General features: G+C 40.1%; 1 protein-coding gene and 2 long non-coding RNA genes across 3 annotated transcripts in view; 2 read left to right on the top strand and 1 right to left on the bottom strand.

Annotated features, from left to right (window-relative positions):
- The window catches only part of LOC146716593 (uncharacterized), a 304,253-nt gene that overhangs the window by 107,921 nt on the left and 173,418 nt on the right, over positions 1-22,914 (top strand). The gene's annotated exons all lie outside the window — the stretch shown is intronic.
- Positions 14,424-16,534, top strand: LOC146716600 (uncharacterized). Its single transcript, XR_014919233.1, has 2 exons — positions 14,424-14,657; positions 15,333-16,534. It is a non-coding gene; the product is annotated as an uncharacterized LOC146716600 (long non-coding RNA).
- Positions 16,905-18,052, bottom strand: LOC146716601 (uncharacterized). Its single transcript, XR_014919199.1, has 2 exons — positions 17,732-18,052; positions 16,905-17,152 (listed from the first exon to the last, which is right to left on the bottom strand). It is a non-coding gene; the product is annotated as an uncharacterized LOC146716601 (long non-coding RNA).

Here is a 22,914-nt window from a genome sequence, read left to right on the forward strand (position 1 = left end):
TTTGCAGTAGGAAGGGATATTGATTCATCTAATTTAGAAAGTGTTCTGTATATTTTAGATAATAATTTGGGGGATTTAAGAGTAAGAAAATGTGCCGCACTTAGTGGTGTTTGTAATTCAACTTGACTGAGGTTAAATTTCTTTTTTACTATGGATTTAATTTGTTGATATTCTAAAAACCTTGTCTTGTTGATCCCATATTGTTCAACTAGTCTGTCAAATGGAATAAATTCTGTTCCCTCTAATATATGTTCTAAGTATTTAATTCCTTTACAACTCCATTCTGGGAAATTAATCATATTATTGTTTTGTAATATGTCAGGGTTATTCCAGATAGGTGTACGTTTGCATGGGATTAATGAAGACTCCGTTATTTTTAGAAACTCCCACCATGCTGTTAGAGAAAAGCTGATGTTGATACTTTTAAAGCATTCATGTCTTTTGATGTTTGAGCTAATAAATGGTAGGTCTGAAATCTCTAGATCCTTGCATGGTGCCTGTTCAACATCTAGCCAGGGCTCAACTAAGAAGGTATGTTTTAACCATTCTGAGATGAACTGAAGCCTGTTGGCTAAGAAGTATTGGTGAAAATTAGGCAGATCTAATCCTCCTCTATCCTTGGTTCTTTGTAGCGTTTTTAAGCTAATACGCGGGGGTTTATCTTTCCAAAGGAATTTGGAAATATATGAATCCAGAGATCTGAACCAATCTTGTGATGGTTTGTTAGGGATCATCAAAAATAAGTAATTTATTTTTGGCAAGATCATCATTTTTATAGTGGCGACCCTTCCCATGAGTGATATGGGTAGAGATTTCCATCTAGTCAGATCGCCTTCTACTTTCTTTAGAAGTGGGATGTGGTTTAGTTTAGTTAAGTCTGAAAGCTTAGGAGAGACATTAATACCTAAATATTTAATATTTCCGGATTGCAGTGGGGCAGAGGAAGAATTATGGAAGGAGCAGTTAATGGGGAGAACTGTAGATTTTGGCCAGTTAATTGAATAATCTGAAACTCTTGAAAACCAGTTTATTAAAGTAATTACCTCAGAGAGGTTGGTTTGTGTGTTTTGCAGAAAAAGCAACACATCATCCGCATAGAGACTGATTTTATGTTCTATGTTCTTACATTTTATGCCCTTAATTGTTGTAGCCTGTCTAAATGCTGCTGCTAGAGGTTCGATAAAAATTGCAAAAAGTGAAGGGGAGAGTGGGCATCCCTGTCTGGTGCCCCTCAGGAGACAGAAGCTGGAGGATGTCTGGTCATTTGTTCTGATACGAGCCGTTGGGGAATTGTATAATATTCTTATCCAGTTTATGAAAGAGTTTCCAAAACCAAATTTGTGTAAAGTTGCGAATAAAAATTTCCAGTTAACTCTGTCAAATGCTTTTTCCGCATCTAGAGATAATATTATGGTTTCGATGTTTTTATCGTATGAGTAGTCTATTAAATTAAGTAATCTACGAGTGTTTGTTGAGGAGTGCCGACCTTTTATGAAACCAGTTTGGTCAGGATGAATTAAGAGGGGGGTCATTTTCTCTAATCTCTTTGAGAGAGCTTTGCAGATTATTTTAAGGTCTACATTTAAAAGAGAAATTGGACGATAGCTTGAGGGAAATAAAGGGTCTTTGCCTGGTTTTAGCAGGAGACTAATGTTGGCAGAATTCATATTTGGTGGTAGTCTGCCCTTTTCCTCGATTTCCTGCAACATGCTGTGGAATACTGGTGCCAAAATTGTCCAGAATTCTTTGTAGAATTCTGCAGGGAAGCCGTCTGGACCTGGAGCCTTATTATTGGGCATACTTATCAGGGCTTCCTGGAGTTCACTTGGCGTCAGTGGCGAATCCAGTTCCATTGCTTGACTGTCTAGTAATTTTGGAAGAGTTACGTTGTCAAGAAACAGATCAATTTCATTTTTAGATGGGTTTATTTGTGGTGAGTATAAAGTTTCATAGAAATCCCTAAAAATGTTGTTTATTCTTCCAGGATCATATATTGTGTTCCCCGATAAATCTTTAGCAGCACATATAGTTATTTTTTCTTTATTTATTTTTAGCTGGTTAGCTAGAAATCGACCTGATTTGTTACTGTGTTCAAAATTCTGCAAGCGAAGTCTTTGTATAAGGAATTGTGTTTTTTTATTAATAGTTTCATTTAATTCTAGTTTTGTTTTGCATATTTTGTTCAATGTTTCCTGATCTTGGTGGGACGCGTAGGCTTCTTCTAGTGATTTGATGTTTTTTTCTAATTCCTGAATATTTTTGCAATACATTGTGTTGGGTCACTCCTCGGCCCACTCAGCTGCTTCCATGTCCATCCATGGCATCATGGACATCGGGGTCACCACTCCCGCTCTGACCCTCTCTAGCCGTCCTCTGGCTCAGCAAATCAGACAACCTCATGTCATCTAAGTGGTCCAGTAATAAACACCAGCTCCCCCTCGAGAACACTCCATGCGTAAGATTAGGTTTTTTCTGCGTCCCTCTCTTGTGGTCCATCATGCCTCGGGCCTCCAGGATCCTCACCCCCCTGTGGTCGCCGAGATCTTCTGTAAAGCAAACAAAACACCTTTTCCTGCACCTCCCTAACTTATCATCTTTGGGACTCTTTAATCAAAAGCCTGATCCTAATTATCTTCTTGACTTATTGACTTGTATTTATATATATTCTTCAACGTTACTCATCATTTTAAAACTCTTAAAACGCTGCTTTCACGTCCCTGCATGCGTTTCCTGTCGCTTGCCTTATCTAATCATCAACATCCTGTACACAGAACTCTCGCTGCTGCAAGGCCTCCACTCTGACCTAGAATCTCCTTTCACAAGAAAATCATTATAAGCGCCTATTCTACTAAAAGATCCAAAAAAACAACCACTTTAATCAATTAAGTTTAAACATATAAGCAATTACTCCTGCATACATTTTATCACAGCTAAACGCTGCCTTGAAACAACTCCTGTGTGTTAACACTAACTTCATTTTAAAACTCACATTTCCTATGTTATAGCCTGTTTTTGGTACAGCCTTTTTATTTCATCTTGCTCCTTTGATGTAACAATACCTTCTCATTCTAGTTTATCAGACTTAACCAAAATATATGCTTTCCTTCCTTTGGTCCTTCTCTAAAGCAAGAAACTCCTATTCAGTTCCTCTTTTCTGTCACTTATTACAGGGCCAGCTCAAGTTCAGTTAAACGCTAAATTAATTTGAGGCCTTTTGCCTGGAATCAATACTGTCATGTGTGTTTATGGACTCTATATGTCTGTGAGCGTGTGCAATCCTTCAATAACTCATATCATCCTCACAGTAGATTGGCTAATCATAGCGCTAGCCAAAGGCTCGTGACCCACAAGAGACGAATTGAGCCACAACTCCCTTAAAGGCACAAAATGCAATATGTATAAAAAGTCATTTCTACGTATAAGCTCTCCCCTTTATCCTAAAAATAAATCTATGTAATATCTGTATGTGTGTCTTCTATTCATTAATGTAATTGTCAGTTATTTTCTCTCTTTATTTTACCTTCTTTTTGTTTACCTCTTTGTTTGTGACGTGGACATCCCTAAACCATCCTGAGTTCCGGCTTCAATTTCAACCCAATTGTACCCTCTATTCTCGCAGTCGAACTCGTCTGGGCTTCACCTTCCCACTGGCCCCTGTGCCCTTCTCTTAGTGTCCTTTGTTGTCTTGTGATCCCCAGCAAACACAGTCTGTTTCTTCTCTGTTTCTTCTCCGTTGCTCTTTTCAGTATTTTCCTTTTAGATTAAATCCCAGCCTGGCAAAATATCCCATTCAGTGTCTTTAAACAGTTATGTCACACTGTTCTTACCAGCCTGCAGTTCACCGTGCATTTTCCATCACGTGCTTTTCTTCCATGCTGCTGCTGGTATCGTCAGTGTAGTTTCAGTTGCACTGTCTTTTGCCTGCTGTTAATTCTTGAAGTCCACGATGTTCTGTCGGTCTTCATCAGGAGATTAACTGTCCTATGAGCTTCTTCTCAGGATTGGGACAAGTGGGAGGTCAAGCTGTAAAATTTTAAGCCAAAATCTGGCCTGTTTTCCTCCCAATTCTGTTAATCAATGGTTTTGTACTCAAGATTCTAGGTTGAAAGAAGTCCACCTGTATTGACACACTAAAGCATACAATTAATATCCTTTTCATTTCTTTTCTTAAAACCTCCATTTGCTTCATCTGCCTGGAGTTTAACTCGTATGTTTCTCTCTCTGTGTGCTCACTTGTCACAGTCAGTTCCTTTTATGGGCATGCAAAGTTCCTGTCACACACACCATTTCCTGTCAACCTTGCAGCTGCTCAGAACCATATTTTCTGTTTCTATCTCTCCTGTTTTGTTTTTTTTACAGGCTAATAAAACTCTTGTTTTACTAAGTCTTGATCTAAAACAATTCACCCTTATTTCACGCACACACTTCTAAATATACTAAATTCTTTGCGTTTGTCAGATCGTCTCACACACACACCGCCTTTTCTCTCACACTTCCACTTCTGCACTCACTCTACTATCAACTTTCATAGTGTTATTATTATTTATTATTTTGTACAAATCACACCCAATCACTCAAAGCCTGCTACTCACAGCATTCACACACTTAAACTGTGACAAGAGTTGAGGAATATACTCACAACACGCTTTCCTAAGAGTATTTCAGACATGCCTTTCATAATCAGAAAGAGCAAGTCAAAGAAAACAATTGAAACCTCTATTAATTCTCACAGCACACACATAGAATAGAAAAAATAAAACACACCAGCATTTATTGCTGATGAGAGGTTACTCCTAAAAGTAATATGTTAGTCTTAAATATATACAGTGCACTCACTATATTTATATATATATATATCAAAACTCAGTCAATTACTATACATCCACTACGGCAACTCAAAACTTTATTTATAGCCCTCTAATGAACATAAATGGCGTCTTAAACACACACTCAACAATGTTTGCAGCAGTATTTGTAAAACCAACTGTGGTTTAAACAGTTCACTGCTGACTAATTTGCATTTTCACACTCACACACACACAGTCTAAAAATAGCTCCAGCACTGCCTCAGACTCCTTTCACACAGAGATCTCTTATTTTATATTACAAAGACGTCTTATATTTACAACCACTGTCACATCTGTCAGCTTTAGCGCCTAAACAATTTCGACAAATTTAAGTTAACGGTCCAACCGATAAAGTCCAACTTTTTTGTGATCAATTAACCAGTATCTGTCCAACAGTTTCTGGCCTCATCTCTAAAATCCCTAACTCAATTTAAAAGCGTCAACCAACCCAAACTTTGCCTGAAGCTCTATTTTTGGCATTTCACAGCCAAGGCTTACCCCGAAGGTTTAAGTTAAAGTTACACGCCCGAAGTCCAACTTCTGCTGGCCAAAAAAGCGCAGACTACCGTTCCAAACGGTAAGGAGACTCTAACTCCTAGTTATTCTGGAGTGCCCCAAGCTCCACAGTGACCAACTGACTATCCCTCTTCGAGGACAATGCCTAAGCGTCCTTGGCATTGGCAAGCGTTACCTCTGAGCACTGTGCTTCCTATCAGTCCAACTGACGTTCTTGAATAATTTATAATACTTTGGAACAACAGTAAAACACCCAAAAAAGTGTAAGACTGAAGCAGGTCCAACCTTATAACCAATACGGGCTCCACCCCAAACAATAACCAAATTCCCTAATATACTAAAATCACTCAGCAGTCCAACTGCTTTCCACGGTCCAACCGTATTAAATCCGTTAGCGGTCCAACCGCATTCAATCATTTTTAGCAGTCCAACTGCATTCAATCCTCAGTACTGTCATGAGATTCTCATCAAAATCAAAGCAGACATTCCCCAGTAATTTCAGTGAGTAGACTTTAATTTGTAATGTCCAATTTGGCACACTTTGGAAATAATTCAACAGGTAGTGCCTTACCTTTGGATAAGCGGCTTAGAACAACAATGAGAAAAAGAGAGCTGATTATTAGCTCATCAAAACACAAAACAAAATCACAATGAATTATCGGTTAATTTCATTTAAAATAATTCATTAAGTATTTATGTACAATTCAAATTAGTTAATTACATATTTTGTTGGTTTGTTTTCTATTTTAATTATTTTACTGACACATTTAATGAATTATTTAATGATCTATTTATTTAATTCACGTTGCTACTCCTGGCCCTGCATCGCTGTTCATAAATACATTTTATTTGTCAGCTTCACCCATCAAAGTCAGGGGGCAGGGTTAATGCTGATCAAGTCAACACCATTGCTTTGGTCTGGTGGGCGTTCTTTTAGTGGGCTTTTCTCAATACTAAGTAGGCCTACACACCAGGGTTTGGACATGTGTGGACCCAAACTATACTTAAACTTTACCCTTTTTTGTGTGTCACCAAATACACTTTAATATTTTCTAGACAAGAATGTAGTGGCATAATCTTTAAGCTCTTTTGGCTCCAAACAGAAGTGACAGACTTGAGCAGGGTTCATTTAAAGGCTGACAGAAGTGGAGTGGTGACGGGGAGATGTTTGACAGGACAGTGTTTCAGCCTCCACAGGTTCATGTTGTGCTCCATCAGTCAGTGAAGATGAAGTCAGTGCTGATGAGGCTGTAGAGTGTGTGAGGGATGTGAATGAGGATGATGAAGATCTGATGATAGCAGATAAAAACAGGCTGCAGAGACTTTGAGCCATACAGGGCACACAGTGTGTGTACAGAACAGCTGAAATCATTATGGAGGCCTCACTGGGATATGGAAGCATCACAGTACAGCTTCAGTGAAGCTTTAAAGTCTCTGATATGAGATGAGAAATGAAGCAGCCAGAGCTTTTTCATGAGTGGAAACCCACTGTGACTGTGAGCTGCTGCTACAGCCTCCAGATTAGCCAGCAGCTCATCCTGCTCAACATGGACCTGTGGTCAGAGTGTGTGCTGGATAATCCAGCCCAGGATGAGGCCAAACTGACATGGGATGAAATGTCTGTCACATAATTGAGCTTAGTGTAGTTTCATTTCTGCACAATTTAAAAACAACCAAAACTTTGTTCTGTCTTTTCTATGTTATACTGTAGACTTTCTTTGATACTGTGTCCAAAAGGAGCAGCTTTTACTTTGAAGGGGAGGCGTCTCTGTTTCCTCTTCAGGTTGGATGATGGAAGCAAATTAGTAGCTGTGTCCCAAAACGTCGGCTGCATCCTCCAGAGGCTGCATTTGAAGGCCGATTACGTCACAGCCAGGCGATGAAGGCTGTCCGTATTTGTCGACTCCTTCAAATGTGCCCGACAAATGCGTCCTTCATTTCCCCGAATTTGAAGGATTCGTCGGGTGTGTCCTTCGTGGCCCACCATATCCCAGAATTCATATCCCAGCCAAATTTCAGCTGCCAACAATGGCGGCAGCTACTAAGTTTTCAAATTACTCTTATTAATCTTTCTGGGTCACAAAATAAACTTTTAACATATTTTCAGGCGAGAAAGTAGCTGTGTAAACTTCAAATATCTGCTTGGTTTATCAAGACATCACATATTTGCAAAAGTGTGCCGACGTTTTCGGAGACGTCTGTTACCCACCCGCTCGCTAGCAAGCCGGGGGGTTCAATGGTCACTCCAGCCGGCGAGAGCAGCGGACGCCCGGCTTCATCGTTTTCAGACCCCGCTCTTTCGCTACTCAGGTGAAACACGATATATAAGTCACTCGGATAACTTAAAAATGTAATTGTTTGCCTTTTTTCTGTGTTTTATTTGTTCCGGAGTAAATCGGTTTGGCTGAGATCAAAGTTCCTCCGGGATTTTCACACAGCTGAATAAACGTTAAACAGGAAACTGATTAAACAGAAGTGTGAGACGGTCGAGAATTTACGCCAGTGTCCTGTTATATTTTAGATAGCAAGGAGCAGACGGCCGAGTTTATTAAACTCCACCAACACAGCGGTGACGCAAATCTGAAGGCTAGACCGTCCCATTTCACAGCCTCGCACTTCCAGCCTTTTCGGTCTTTGAAGGACCCGGCCCACGTAGACCGCGAATACCGGGTCCTCCGAAGGATGCAGCCGACGTTTTGGGACAAAGCTAGTGTGTGATGTTCTTTCAGTGTTACACTTTGTAGACGCTCCCTGAGCACTGGTCTCACAGCCAGCTGCACATAGAGACCAGTGTTGTTAGTCCAGGTCAGAAGATGACTTGTTGGAATGAAAATGAGCTTGTAGTTTGTCTGCTTTAATAATGTGACTGGAAAAAGGTGTTGGACTTCAAATATGTCCATTTCTTTCACACTTCACCTTTAAAAGTGAAGCCTTGTGGTTCCTGGAAGGAAAAACACGACTTTTTCAAGTCTTTGTCCTGTTTTTATGATAAATGTACGACTTTAATGTGAAACATTCAGAGTTTTTTCTCTTGTTGTGTTTGTTTGAAGCTGCTTCCTGTTGGCTTCAGCTGTTTGGAGTTTCCATTTTCTAAACTTCTACATTCTGAACCTTCTTCAGCTCTGAACAGATGATGAAACACTGAATGATATCAAGCTCACACTTTGTCTAATAAACTTACATCTTTCATTCTTTATACAGATTGAGGGACTGTGGTTTGTCAGAGATCAGCTGTGATTATCTGGCAGCAGCACTGAAGTCCAACCCCTCCCATCTGAGACAGCTGGACCTGAGCCTGAACAACAAGCTGCAGGATTCAGGAGTGAAGCATCTGTGTGGTTTCCTGGAGAGTCCAGGATGTGGACTTGAAACTCTGAGGTCAGTCAGCATGTTTTAGTTGTGCTGAGATGAATATGATGTGAAAGTTGTGCTGACACTAAACTGCAGACATCAGGCTGATATTATACTGATCCACACTGAGGATCTTCATGGTAAAGTCTGTTTTCTTCTTCTCTGGTTTAGTCCATTGACTGCAGCAGAACAATGTTCACATTTCAAACAGTGAGACTCAACGTATGGCCCGCGGCCCACACGCGGCCTGCCCACCTTCCCTGATTCAGAGAGAGGGGACCCTGATTAACTGTGTAGTGTTCTTCCTCACAGTTCTAAGTATCAGACACAACAATGAATAATCCACAGCTGACTGTCTTTAGCAGGTCAAAGGTCACGGCACACAGCAGACAGTGGGAAATATTATAATTCTGATCATTTATCAGCACATATCCATATGTATAAAAACAAAGCTGACACTGTGAGACTTGATCAGAGGTGTGATCATCACAGCAGAGGCCTTTGTGTCAAAGTCACTGAGGATCAAACAGAAACACATGAAGCAGATTTTCCTGTTCTGGCTTTTTATAGCAGATAACCTTCAAAATATTCTGCAGTCCATCAAAAACTGAAGCAAACCATGAATCAACATGTGAACATGAGCTGATGCTGCTGAAGTGAAGCAAAGTTACAGAGGTTTGATTACAGACACAGCTGAGAGTTTGTAATCTGTCATCATTTTAAAAGGTTTACATTTCTTCAGTATATCCACATTTGCAGCTGGTACCTCAACCTCCACTTGTCCAACACAACTGCTGTCCACTGCCTCCATGACATTGTGATTTTGCTGTTGGTCTTCTGTCAGATCTTCATCAATCACTTCTGCACGGGGCACACCTTCAGACTCTGCAGCTGCATAACGAAAGCCTGTAAGATAAAATTAGACATAAGGTAAATGTACACCAATATTCCAATGACAGGTGTGTGATTCATCTGGAAGTTATGTGCGGATTAGTGTACAGTGATAGCAATTTAGTATGTTTTTAGAGGGGGGGGGGGGGTTGTTTACCTCCGATGGGTGCTCTTTTTCGCTTCCGTTGCGTACGCCTTGAGTGCCGGTCCGAGTCTGATACAGGTATGTCGTCATGCCCCATGTGCAGTGTTGGTGCCCAGTCTGGATTTGTTACATCCATTTCATATGCTGGTTTGCCTGCAATAATGCCAAATCATAAGCTACTCAGTCGACATGATGTGGTTCTGCAGCATCACACATTAGCATGTTTTATCTCATTATCTATGACCTCAGCACATTGAAAATCACACTAAAAGCCTTTCAAGAGTGATATGAATTAATTTAGAACTCACCGGAAAGAAAATGCCGTGAGCAAACCAACAAAAAGCTGGGGATTGCAGAGAACTCGATATCCGCTCGTCTCACCGCTGCAATCCAAGCCTGACGTCTTTTTTTAGTAATATCGGATACATGGGATCCCTCACGTTGCCTCCAGGATGGAAAACGATGAAAAGAGAGCCCGTTATCCAGCTTCTTGCCTTCACGATCGTGTGATCTAACGTTGCAACCGACAACACAACACGTACGATCCATAGCTGAAATGGTATCCTTTGGCTGGCCTACTGTCATGGCGGAAGGGGGCATGGCCCATCTCCCGTGACATCACGCTCCAAAGCCCTATAGGTGGGAAAATGTACCATGTCGACCAATCAAAAATGATATGGAAACATGACATTTGGTTGTTTAGCAAAAGGGGGAAGTTTTAGGAGTGACCGGCAAGAGAGAGCGAGTGAGCGAAAGAGAGAGAGAGTTTTGATACGTGAGAGATTTGTGACGTTTACCGTGTTTGGTCTCAAGTTAGTTTGTTGTCTTGTGTATTTAGTGTGTAGCTGTTGTTTTGTTTTGTGTGTCAGTTCTACTAGTGATCGTCACAGTTGCTGCCTTAAAGCCAACAAAGGCAGATTGCAGTGTAAACGCTGAGTGACACACCTGCTGTCAGACCTGCAGGTTTATCCCTGTGCTGTTCTCATATGTGTTAGAGTGACACAAACTATTGTTTGACACCTGATTGTTCTGTAAATAGTTTGAAATGATTATATGAAAAACGTCTGAGCCTTGGCTGCATTTTTTGGTAAATAGTACCATATAACTTTGTTGTTTGCAAAACGTGCGCGTATTTTTAAAAATGTACAATCTCTATTTGCATTTCAAGTTATGAAGATGATTCGTTAAACATGTGTGTGGTTTTTACAGTCAAAATATCACTTTCTACTTGTATTTTAAATTTTGTCTGAATTTAGATAAATTGTGCTGATACAGTTGGTCAAAATGAGAAAATAACAGATTGGCAAGATAAACTGTTTTTAAAGGTAAAATATAGAGGCCACATCAAAAGTAGTCAAGAAGGGTTAAAGGCTAAAAGCAAAGTTGTCACCAAGTACTGTTTATATTTGTGTGTATTGCTGCAGCTTTTTTGAGTATTAATTTGGTGCCTTTGTGTGAAATAATGGTATTGTGAGTGATCCATATAGTCACAAAGAATAGCCACTTGTTTCTGTGCTACCAAAGTTCCCCGGCTTTCATTCAAAATGTGTTTATCGTCAGCACCTGCACATTAAACTACTTAAACATTATAAATGTCTTCAAGCTCACACTGAGGCCTGTGGGGTACTATCAGCCACTGAGACAGTACACACATTTATATGTGTTTGTATATGAATATTTCATACTTTAAGACTGCCTGTTTATTTAAGGGAGATGAACAAAATACATTGGAATTGTACAAAATAATATCATGGATGATAAATTAAATAGATTTTAAGTAGATGCTTGTGCATTCTTAAAGTCTTATATGTTGAACTGAACTATGTGATCTGTTCAAAGCCTTAATCTTAATTTGAAGTGAAATGTGCATTTTGAGTTTATACACTATGTATATAAGGCGACCGTTTCCTTTTGCAGTATTTTTGTGTGGTGTACTTTTCTATGTCTTAACAAAAGGGGAACAAAGGTGTTTAAGTTCACCTAGGATGATGTGTTTTAATTTTCACATGGTCTTGCTTGAATTTGACCCTGACAAAGGCGTATGAACTCTGTCAGCTGTTTGGAGTTTCCATTTTCTAAACTTCTACATTCTGAACCTTCTTCAGCTCTGAACAGATGATGAAACACTGAATGATTTCAAGCTCACACTTTGTCTAATAAACTTACATCTTTCATTCTTTATACAGATTGATGGACTGTGGTTTGTCAGAGATCAGCTGTGATTATCTGGCAGCAGCACTGAAGTCCAACCCCTCCCATCTGAGACAGCTGGACCTGAGCCTGAACAACAAGCTGCAGGATTCAGGAGTGAAGCATCTGTGTGGTTTCCTGGAGAGTCCAGGATGTGGACTTGAAACTCTGAGGTCAGTCAGCATGTTTTAGTTGTGCTGAGATGAATATGATGTGAAAGTTGTGCTGACACTAAACTGCAGACATCAGGCTGATATTATACTGATCCACACTGAGGATCTTCATGGTAAAGTCTGTTTTCTTCTTCTCTGGTTTAGTCCATTGACTGCAGCAGAACAATGTTCACATTTCAAACCTTCAAAGAAGAAGAAAAATCCTCCACTGGATAATTCACTGTGAAACTCTCCAACTCTTCATTCCACCTTAAAGTCTGTCTGACACTGAAATCCAAAGCAAAATGTGCGTTTGCTTTACAGACAGCAGTCCAACACAAACATACACACATCATCCAAAACACAGTCCAACATCCAAATCTCCTCCACTGCCAGCATGAATGATGGGAAAGAGAAGGAGGAACACTCTGACATTCAGGGTTAGAATGAGTTTCATGAAGCAGACTGTGAAGATCAAAGCTGCATTAGAAAGCTTACATGAATGAATGAGTGGACAGAAGTGGACAGAGATCATCTGAAGCACTTCAAAGGCTTTAAATCAGCACATTTCTCTTTATTCTTTATCAACTCTGTTAGTTTCTCTCAGTTTTCTGTGGAATGAAGCTAACAGCAGGCTAATAAGATGCTGACCAATAGGTTTCTATTAAAGGTTGTAATTTGTATATGAAAAAGTGCTTTGGCTCAGCAGGGATCAGCTTACAGGTAGAATACAGCTGCTGGATGGGATTAGCATGTCATAGCTATCTACCAAACTGCTAACTGGGGGATTTCAGGCCATCTATGGATCATTTTTGCTAACTGTTTATTCAGCTTAGGCTCACAGGGCTGCAGCCTGTGCCCTAGCTGTCATAGGGCAAGAGGCGTGGTCCACCTGCACAGGTGAGCAGTCCATCACAGGGCCAACAGAGAGAGACAGAGAAGCACTCTCTCACATCCACACCTACAGCCAATTTAGAAGCACCAATGAACCTAAGCAGCATTTCATTGGACTGTGGGAGAACATCCAACCTCCACAGAAAGGCCAACAAGCTTCAACCTACAACCTTCTTGCTTTAAGGCACTAGTGCGAACCACTTTTCCCCATTTCAGCCCAAATCCTGCATCTTCCTGTTTCTGACTCCAGGCCAGCTCCACTAACGCTTTCTCATCAGACACTGCCACCTAGTGGAGGAAGTCTTAGTCCCATTTGAAGCTTCAGATGACAGTTAGTTCCTTTACAAAGACGTGGAGGTGGTGGGGCCACAGCACCATCATCACTGAGTGCCATAGGACACTTAACCTTTGTTTCCATATGCTGGGAACTTCCTGTTGTTCCAAGGAGGACTGGAAAATGTGTGAAAATCTCCCAGTCAGTTCCTCACAGCACACTTCAATCATTTCCCTCCCACAGCATCAGGACCAGGGCTTTTTCTCTCTTTGCTCCCACTAAGAGATTTCCACACAAACACCTCATCAGTGGGACTCTCAGAGCTACCAGCCCTTTGCTACAATCACAAAGCTCTTCATTGAAATCAATGATATCAAAGCTGGAATCAAATGAGTCCAAGTCTTCTGCTGATTCAGCATCACATTCATCTTTGCTCCTTGTTCTGCATCCCCACCATGGACTTCATTCCTTTCCAAGCCAGCCTTGAGTGTCCTTTATTCAGCTCATCCTCTGCTTTACTTTTACACCTGATTTTAGCTGCTTTATCTCTCTTTCAACAAGTTTCTGTGCCTCCATCTTTTTCTTCTCTCCCTCATAACAAGACAGCTTCTTCTGCCTGAGAACATGTTGGAGTGATTTACTAATCCAGGGCTGCTTATTGGGGAAAATACTTCCTGTTTTCAAAGTAATCCCCATTTTTCCCAGAAAGAGATGTAAGTAGAAATCGATGATTTAAGTGAGAACATGAGCCTTTAAAAAGTCCCAGTGGGTGCAGTCAAAGCAGTCCCTCAGTCCCAGTATAGAGTCTTTGGTCCAGACTGGAACAACTGTGTGCCCAGTTTGAGCTCTCTTCAGTGCTGTGACCTGACAGACCCAGAGGGGCCATCACATCACATTTAGAAGCTCCCCTAATGGAGCCACAACACATGTCCAACACTTAGTCTGTCTTGTTGGACCAACTGGAAGGAATGATTCAAGGACTTAGTCACAGAACAGAGATTCAAATCTCCAAAATCCAACTGGCTGCATCAGGACATATAGTCTGAAACTCTGCACAGTTTCCTGTTTGAAGCTGCTTCCTGTTGGCTTCAGCTGTTTGGAGTTTCCATTTTCTAAACTTCTACATTCTGAACCTTCTTCAGCTCTGAACAGATGATGAAACACTGAATGATTTCAAGCTCACACTTTGTCTAATAAACTTACATCTTTCATTCTTTATACAGATTGAGTCTCTGTGGTTTGTCAAAGATCAGCTGTGATTATCTGGCAACAGCACTGAAGTCCAACCCCTCCCATCTGAGAGAGCTGGAGCTGCAAGGAAACAACCTGAAGCATCCAGATGTGAAGCAGCTGTCTGATCTTCAGCAGAGTCCAGACTACAGACTGGAGACTCTGTGGTCAGTAGAGTGATGGAGTGAGTGGGTGGTGCTGTCAGCAGTATTGTACTAAACACAGTCAGTATGAAACAAAGATCCAGTGTTTCCTGTAAAGCTGCAGCTTCTCAGTGAAGCTGTGAGAGGAGAACGGTGACAGGCTTCAGGATTGGACACAAACACTTCCTGTTTCTCACCTTTATGGTCACCATGGTAACGGCTGACACGCTCTGATCAAACGCTGTCAACAGCCAATCAGCTCTCTGAACAAAGCAGCACGCAGACCAATGACTGCATTCATTTCCATGTTTAAAGCAGTGAAGAACACAGTCTGTAGGTGAGGAAGAATTTAGTGAGAGCAGATGTTTGGATGGAATTCCTCCAGTTAACAGCTGGAACCGTCCATCTGGATTGTTGGGCTTGTTGTTGGGGTTCCTACAGAGCTCAGAGTGGACACACCAAGGTTCTTCTAATGAATGAAAGTCCAAACTCAAACTAGGAGGGAAAAACATTTTCATCAACTTCAATAAAAATCCAAAGATTAGAAAAAGTGAAGCAACAATGAGTCCTAGTACAGTCCCAGCACTGAAGTCCCTGCTGCTCTTTATACTGGATGTGCTGCATCACTGACTGACAGCTGATGAAGAGTCTCTGGAAACACTCGTTTATCTCCTCTGCTCTTCCTTCTTCTCTCTGCAGGTGGAGGTGATGATGGTAAACAGGACGGTGTGTGTGCTGAGAGAGGAGGAGCTGTGTCCTGATGATCCAGAGAGGTTGAAGCAGCAGCAGCTTGTGTGTAGAGACGCTCTGACTGGGCCATGTTACTGGGAGGTGGAGAGGAGAGCTTCATCCAGCAGTGACTGACAGAGGAATGAGAAGAAGTGCAGATGACTGTCAGTGCTGCAGAGTGAACTGCTCTGAGAACAGCTCCACTGTCAGACACAATGTAGAGTCCAGCATCATCCCTGTGTGTCCCTCTGGATCTGACAGAGGATCATCAGTGTATCTGGACTGCTCTGCTGCTGCTCTGTCCTTCTACAGTCTCTGCACGGTCTCTGTCTGACTCTGGCTTCAGACCCTCCTGGATCAAACTCACCTGGAAAGGCTTTCAAACATCACTCAATAGATTTGAATACAGAATATATTTGATATATACTGTAGATGTACTGTAGAGTTGCAGTTTGTCACTTGTCAATACAGTCTGTGAGCAGCTGTGAGCTGAAAGATCTTTCTAGAAACACGAAATGTTTTCACTCTTCTGTTGCTTTTTCATATATTTCCACAACATTAATATTGATCCCACCTGTCTCACCTGTTTCATGCTTTTATACATAATAACAGGACACGTGTGATCTGAGCGCTGCTGTGGTTGCTGTGCTGCACGTCTTCATTTAGATAACAGAGACATCTAGTGGTTCAGAGGGAGAACTGCAGGAGGTGGAGCTGTGTTTTAGCATGGAAAACTTTTTATCTTTTAGGCGCAGATACAAATATGACAAGTATCAGTGTGAGATACAAAAGGTCTCATCAGTCAGCAGAGGGAACAGTGATCACACAGCAATGTAAGAATAGAAACATAACAGTGAATCTGGACATGTATACAGATGGAAGCAAACAAACAGGATGTAACACTACATTAAAGCCACAAATGTGAAGAAAACAAACACAAAGGAAAATATATTTGATCTCAGGAATCCAAATGTTGACAAAGAATACAAACACACATGGAGGGGAAAAGACAGCTATTTTTATTTGAAGTTATGTGTTTCCCGTACATTTTTGGCATTTATATTCTTGGTTGCTCTCTTTATATTTTGCACATGCAAAATGTGCCCATCTTTGGCAAGATTCACACTGCACCTGGAAAGGAAAAATAAATGGCTCATATTCTGTTTGGTGAATACTATTACTCAACATTTTAATTATGATTGGCAAGTAATGATACACAGCAAATCCAGCATGTCCAAATTAACACTGTCGGATTTGACTTCAACACTATTAAAGTGTCTATATGGGTCCACACCAGAGAGTGTTAATTTAACTCTTTTTGGAGAGTTGGTACGTTAACTCTGATTTAGTGTTAAACACCAAATCTGTCTGGAGTTGATAATTTAACACTGGGTGTTAAGAGTTTATCTATTAACTCTCAAAGAGTATTTTAGTTTAACTACGTAAGAGTTATCTTCTAATTCATTCTAAAAAGCAGGAATTTTACTGTTCTGACCTTCTAGAAATTTCTTTTGGAAATAAACATTTGCTAAAAAGATGCAATGGTTTTTGAAAAACATTTATTCTGAACTGTGCACCACAATTTCAAAACATTTTCTGAAAGATGTAACAGTGTACATGTTCTCACTTTCATTAGAATTTTGTTTATCAAAAGGTCTGACATGGTAAATGCAAATAACAGCATCTCATCACTTATTTCTTCAATACAATATGCATGTCCTTCATTCATCCCTTTGTGGAACTTCAACGCACTTCTGCTCTCCCCCATATTCCATCTTCACAAGCATATCCTGTGTGGAGATTGAATAAAAATTAGTTGACACTAATTAATGGCACAAATAATCCAGTAAACAATTGCAGCACAGTAAAAAAAAGGAATCCTCTTTGAGCCACTACTTGTGTAAAGTATTTTCCCAAAAGACAAGGACACAGACAACAGGTAATACTGAACTAAATGTAAAACCTCAACCTTTTTCATTTTTACCTAAACCGTGTGCACAAAACTCTGGAGGGATCTATGCTAACGTAGAACCCAGTCAGGACGTCAGCTACTGCTGTTTGCTCGTTTTTTTTTTTATGGGCGATCGTTTTCAGGCTTCAAGTAGCACCATTATACCAACATTTCACATTCTACACATTGTTTTAGGCGTATTTGACCAAACGTTTGACTGAAAATTCACATGCAAGCTTTTTTCAAGGCTGTGGTATTTGTCCGCAAACAATACCTTTCAGCTAGCTAAGACAGAATATTATGCTATCACCGAGCAACACGGCTAATGCCTTTCACACAGCTTTGTCTCAACTCCAAAGAGCCACAGAAGTAAAAGCTCATAATAATAATTGAAACAATCTTTGAAAAAATGACTTACCAAGCATGGCAAACAACTCAAATACGTAGAGCAAAATGTTCTGAAACGGCTTCACTTCAGCTTCGATTGGAGCCGTGCTGGGGGCGGAGTCTGTGAATTTACTCTATTGGTGTCATAGCCCCTCTAGGAGTTCAGAGTTAAGAGGTCAAGAGTTAATGTTTCCATTGTAACACCTCCAGATTTGACAGAGAAACACTCATTTTTAACACTCGATTTTAACTACTATCATTTTACACCTCAGAGTTACATTAAAAGAATGTGACTCTGCTTAGAGTAAAATTAACTCTACTTTTGCAAGAAGACTATTAACACCAAAACATTTAACACTTTTGAATTTGCTGTGTACTAAGACTTATGTGGTTCTTTTCTTTTGTTTTACCATTTCAATCATGCTGCGGTCAGCTTTAGCATCTAACATGGAGCAAACAATGCAGTAGTCCTCAGCGTTCCCTGAAACACAATCATAGTTAGGTTTTAATCAAAAATTGTTTATTGAATAATTAAAAAATAATAGTACATTTTTTCCAAATATACTTCCTGGAAAATTAGTCTCCTGAATTTTTTAAATCAGACTTTGAGAAGGGTCTTATCTGAAAGTGTTTGAAGAGCACTATTTGTACTGTGCTGTTTGAAAAGCACTATTTAAATTGGAAGTACGCACTAACGTGATAAGGACTTTACTGGACTTACCTCGATTTTCAAGTAGGGTGCAAGCTATCTGCATTCGCTCCAGCACAACTGGCTCTGTAGTGGTTGACACCTCACTGACCTCTCCAAAATCAAGGTAGTGTTCTGCAAACTGTGAGATTGATCATAATTAGAATGTAAAGTCTTAATTAGGTAAAGGATAGGATAATTATGAGCCACAAGGCTTCAGCCTTTTCCTTTTTCAGTTACTGTATGATTAAGTACTTCTATGTAAAATGATCATCTTTGTTGTTGTTGACCGAAATAACTTTCACTTCACTTAAATTCACTTAAAGTCTTAATTCTAGCTAACAAGAAACTGAATCATTTGAATACGGGTTACCTTTAACAGTAAAACTCCACAACTGCTGGAATCCTGTCGCTTGTTGTGTTGCATAGTCTGTAACTGCCACTCCATGGTGTCTTCATGCCCTCTCATCCTCAGAAAATTCCTAGTTGAACAAAAATGTTTGTAATGAAACAAGATTTTTTTTTTTAGTCTAAGAATAACACCTCAGTATCATACATACCTCCAGTTGTGCAGAATTTTCCTGTCATAAATGCCTTCATTCCCATGGGGTCTATGAGCAGTATTTTCTGTGCAGAAATGTTGACAATCTAAAGAAAAAGTTAAATTAAAAATTACAATTGTTTGTGCCACTGAAAACTTATTTAAAAATAACACTTTGTGCAAGAAACTGCTTCACAACATAGAATATAATTGCTGATAAAGGTTCTTTCTGCATATACTGAAACTGGGTATTATGATGTCACAGATGTCACAACATCTGTGTTGTGGTTGATAACATTTTTTCCTGTTGAAGTGAATGGGTGAAACCTTATCAGAGTTTTGCAATATAACCCCCCCCCCCCCCACCTACCCGCACATTTTAAACTATTAATGGTCTCTGCACTGCAAATGCTTCAGAAGGAGCAGAACCTCGAAATCAGACTCAATAATGATAAGTTCTCTTACCTCATCAGAAACCACCGTGACCCCTGCAGTGTTCGAAAAGAGGAATCCAATAACTTGTATGGTCCAACAGCTGCCTCCAAACGCCCAGTATCCTTTGCACTCCATAGCCTCTTTACTAAAAGAAAAATATGATAAGTTAGCTCAGGCATGCATGAGATTTCTAGTGGATACGCTTGGTAAAGGCCGACGGGCCACAACAGGAAAAAAGTCAATACAATAGGCATGCATTTACACGCAGAGAAATAGGAAAGGTACAGCGGGTGGGCAAAATAGAAAATTACTGACAGGCAGATCCATTTCCAGACTTCCACAAGCTCAGTGCACGTTTCTTTACATCCAATATGAGTTGAAGACTGCAAAATGCAAACAAAGTCATGCAACAGTCAATTAAGTTGCAACGCCAAACTGGCAACAAATGACCAACTGGTCAAAAAGAGTTGTTCACTATGTCACCTTCATTTTCTAAGCTTTGTTTCCGGGAGGGAAGTTCTTGTTCACGCGTTTCTGGTCCTGGAACACAATTAAACTCCTTGTGTCAGCCGTTTTGGGTGCAGAATGAATCCTCTGGACTTTGCTGGCACTGAGGGTTAGCAGTAGGATGGCAGGGGGGCATCTTCAGGTCTGTGCTGCTGTTCACTGTCTGACTGCGAGTTGGGTATTTTTACTTGTCACTGATATTTACATGGTGGCTTCTTCTGTATGGCTTGATATGGTCAATGCTGTAGTGATTTCTTAAAGTTGCTCCTTCCGTGTTTTTTTAATCTCACACATTTGCCAGCGATGTCTTGAATTGTGTAGGGTCCTGAAAAATCTGGATCAAGTCTTCCTCCCTTCCTTCCATGTTTCGTGTTCAAGAGAAGAACTTCATCTCCAACGCTGTACACAAGGTTTCTGTACTTCTGGACTCGTCTAGCATAAGCTTCCTTTTGTAAGTCTTGGGACTTTGCCATATTTTCCTCTACAGTTTTTTTTAAACTTGCTCTTGTGCGTCTCTTGTAGAAGATACAAAGTCACCGTAACTCGACTCCTCAGGGAGAATGATGGAGGACAGCTAAAATGTTCACATTTTAAATTACAATTAGTCCACCACCAGCACCATTGTTTTGGCCACATTCAGTTTCAGGTGATTCTCCTCACACCACCTCACGAACCGACCAATCAGCAGAGGTGGGACCAAGTCATTGTTTTGCAAGTCTCAAGTAAGTCTCAAGTCTTTATCCTCAAGTCTCAAGTCAAGTCTCAAGTAATGTCAGGCAAGTCAGAGTCGAGTCTCAAGTCACTGGTGTAAAAGTCCAAGTAAAGTCACAAGTCTGAAATTTTGAATTTCAAGTCCTTTCGAGTCTTAAAAAAAAAAAAACGAAAAAAAGCATGTTGCAGTTATGCTAAATGTAAATATTAGACCATGTAATTTTTAAATCTGTGTTTTTCTCAACACATGACAAAATAGTGAACTTAGAAAATATACACAAATTGTGAAATTGCACCTCTTTAAAATGCAGCTCAATTAAACCTAGCTCCAAGAATAATTTTCACCGACAGTTCTGAGATAAGCTGCATGTTATTCTTGGATGCGCTTGTAGGACCGGCTTTAAAATCGCATGACAAAAATATCATACATAAATAAATGATATTTTTTTTAAAATATCATTTAAAAAAAAAACTGCATCACCAACGTAGCCTGGAAAACATTTGCTAGTTAGATGAAGTCAGCTATCTCATCGTAGCATATTTATATGCATATTTATAATCATACGGTTCTTGGAGTGAGTGCATACACTCATGAAGTTTAGTAACTTCCGGTCACTGCAACAAGCCCAGGTACAGTTTACCGATGGATGGGTGCAGGACCTTGAAATGCACCGTGTAGAAAGTAAAGACCATCGTATGTATCATAAGTTTACCAGTCTCACAAATCGTCGTCATAAATACACATTCGTTAACCGTTTATTAATATAACCTTTGAGCTCAACGGTAATTAATTAGCAGTGGAAATAATTTCTGGTAGCATCACAGAAATGTAGCAGTGACAATAATACTGTATGCTGTAATCGTACTGGGCAATTAGTGATACAAAAAACCTGTTTTATCCTGTGAATAAAAGTATATGTTTTTGTCAATGTACCATAATAACAGAAGCGAAACGCAATATTGTGTCAGGACAATTCACTATTTATGCACAATAAACACAATAAATAAAGGAGCATAGCGCGACAATTTCTGTTCAGCGCCAGACTTGCTTGTAACCTATATCACCAATTATGTTAAGAAAAATGACGCATTAACTACAACAGCAGACTGACCTGTGTGGAAATGCTTGGAGCAGACTAACCTGTGAGCTGGAGTGTTCTGGGACGTTATAATTGGTCTTTGAATGGCTGCAATCCAGTCGCCTCTTTATTACTTCGGAAACATGGCTCGAACAATTTCTCTTCAACGACGTAATCCGATAACAACCGATCTCTTTACCCGTCGGCTTCCCGTGGCTGTCATGCGACCGGCTATTGCAGTTAATAATACAACGGCTTCTTGACATTTTTGTGTTTCTTTTTTATCGCTGTATAACTGATTTTAATTGAAAGCCTGCGTGCGCTAGTACCGCTTGCCACGAGTTCCCAGAATCCTTTGCGGTTCTACCCGTGAATGACGTTACATTTTCAATCTCTATATAATATGCGTGTTAAATTTTATATTTTGGGTAAAATATCAAGTCTTTTCAAGTAAACCGGTTCAAGTCCAATTCAAGTCCCAAGTCATTGGTGTAAAAGTCCAAGTCAAGTCACAAGTCTTAGAACATTTTTTCAAGTCAAGTCTAAAGTCATAAAATTAATGACTCGAGTCTGACTCGAGTCCAAGTCATGTGACTCGAGTCCACACCTCTGCCAATCAGTCCTCTGTACTCCTCTTCCCTTCCCATTCCCTCTTTAATCCAGGATCTCAACCAGTTTGTTATGTTCTCTCTTATAACTCAACTGGTAAAGTAACAACACATTTTTGGTTGTTAGTAACTTGTTTGTTCTCTACTTTACCACAAAATATAAACTGATTTTACTAAATACATCACAGCTCCTCCCATCCAGCTTTGATGAACATAAGTATCAAACAATCGAGATATTTTCAGGTAAATGCCGTAACCCAATAATTGTACTTAAACTGAAATATGACACCTATTCAGTGATTTACAACATAGAGGTAGGTTGTTTCCTCTTAAACATTTTAACTGCTTTCCTTACAAAATGAACTGGAAACCTATAAGTTCAGTCTCTGAGGTGCTCTGGGATTTCTCTCAGGGTAACGTCTGCCTGTTTGGTCAGAGTCCATAGTGCTCTGTGTGGAAAGTTCAGGTGTTTGAACATTGGTGGTTTCACGTAAACCCTGAACCTCAGGAGTTAGGATCATGTAATTAAACTTTTTTTAAGGGAGAAGGCAGTGTTAGCTAGCAACCCAAATATAGGTAAAAGATCCAGTAAGACTTTAGCATCTGCTATTATTTTCAATCAATTCATCACCAAATGTATAAATA

Source organism: Copadichromis virginalis, linkage group LG3, assembly GCF_057382275.1.
Source record: "Copadichromis virginalis isolate Kocher_CV1m ecotype Utaka linkage group LG3, C_Virginalis_male_GT1.1, whole genome shotgun sequence".
NCBI lineage: Eukaryota > Metazoa > Chordata > Actinopteri > Cichliformes > Cichlidae > Copadichromis > Copadichromis virginalis.